We start from the raw sequence: 1,925 nt of genomic DNA on the forward strand, positions 1-1,925 counted from the left end.
AACAGACACTTCACCAAAGAAGACATTCAGATAGCAAGCAATAACATGAAGAAATGTTCAAAAATCCATAGCTCTAAAAGAGATTCAGAGCAAAATGAAATTGTTAACAACCTCAATCTCTTCTCCATCTATCATGACTCTAAAAATCTTTGTTTTCTGGATTCATATTGGATACTGCAGCAAATGCTTCATGCGCTCCTCATTTTCAGTTAGCAAGGTTGTGTCATTTGCAAAACACAGTTTGCTGATGAATCTTCTTTCAATCTTATGATGCCACATTATTTTTCCTAGGGTCCAGCCTCCCAAGTTATCTTTTCCATTTGTTGATTGGAAAAGGTATGGAGAAAGACACATCCATGACACACTTCTTTCTTGATTTTGGACCATGCAGCGTTTCCTGGCTCTGTTTGTATTGCTTTCTGGTATAGGTTTTCCATGTGAACAATCAAGTGTTCTGAAATTCCCATTGTTTTTTAATGTTAGCCAAAATTTGTCATGATCTACACAGTCAAATGCCTTTACATAGTCTATAAGCAACAAATAGACATTATTATGGTACTGTGATTTCAAATAACATCCATCTGATATTTGAAATTATATTCCTAGTGTCACAGTCTCTTCTAAATCCAAGTGGTATTCCAGACAATTCTCTGTTATCATAATTTTCTATTTTTTGGCTAATCTGAAGGAAGCTTTTGCTTGTGTGTGATATTACTGATATTGTTTGATAATTTCCATATTCTGTTTGATTATGCCTCTCTTCAAGTCAGTTGGCCAGGTAGCTGTCCTCCAGATTTCTTGGTACAACATGGTAAGTACATTAAGGGCTTCATTTTTTTGTTGAAATATGTCAGTTGATATTACATCAATTCCTATGATCTCATTTTCGCTCAATTCCTTCAGAACAGCTTGACTGTCCTCTTTTATCACCATTGCTTCTTGATAATATGTTATTTTATAAAACATGTCTGTGTCAGCCAATTTTTTTTCTTATACAGTGATTCTGTGTACTCCTTCCATCTTCTTTTGATGGTTACTGGATCATTCAATATTTTGCTCATAACATCTTTAAGTATTGCAACTTGAGGCTTAAATGTGTTCTTCATTTCCTTAGCTTATGAAATCCTAAGTAAGTTTGTCACTTTTGATTTTTTAATTCCAACTCTTTGCACATTTTGTTAAAATATTTTACTTTGTCCTCCAGCACTGCCCTTTAAAACCTTCTATTCAGCTGCTTAGCTTTCTAATTTCTTCCTTTTGCTTTGGATCTCTGCATTCTAGTACAATATTCAGAGTCTCTTCTTAAATTGACCTCAGTCTTTTCCTTTTTTATTTCTTTTCTTCTGTCTCAGTAACTACTTTTTGTGTTTTTCATGGATAATATTCTTGATATTATCCCACAGCTCATCTGGTCTTAGTTTATTAGCTTTCAAGAACTCAAGATTTCAAACTTGTTATTGAGTTATTGATTTCTTTAATTCAAGTGATATGTACTCAAAGTCATATTTTGATTTTTGAGAATTTGTTTTACTTTTCTTTAGCTTCAGTCTGAACTTGCACATGAGTAGTTCATGGTTTGTTTGTGTTTCCTCATAGTAAGAACCTGTCCTAGGTTTCACAGTTGATATTAAGCCTCTTAAATAATTTGTTCCACAGATGTAATCAATCTGATTCCTGTGTATTACATTAGGTGAGGTGCCAACTTTTGAATTTCAGTCACTAAACATTATTAATAAAACTTAATTGCATGTCTTAACAACTTCAGCCTACAGAAGTTGATAGAAATCTTTTATTTCCTTCTATCTGATTCTAATAAGAATGTGAATCCTAAAACACTTTATTGTACTTATATGAAACTCATGCTTGGGCCAGGAGGCAATTGTCAGAACAGTGCAATGAAATACTACCTGGTTCAAAATTGGAAA

Source organism: Elephantulus edwardii, unplaced genomic scaffold (assembly GCF_000299155.1).
Source record: "Elephantulus edwardii isolate Elephantulus edwardi_28Jun2011 unplaced genomic scaffold, EleEdw1.0 scaffold00123, whole genome shotgun sequence".
NCBI classification, from domain to species: Eukaryota; Metazoa; Chordata; class Mammalia; order Macroscelidea; family Macroscelididae; genus Elephantulus; species Elephantulus edwardii.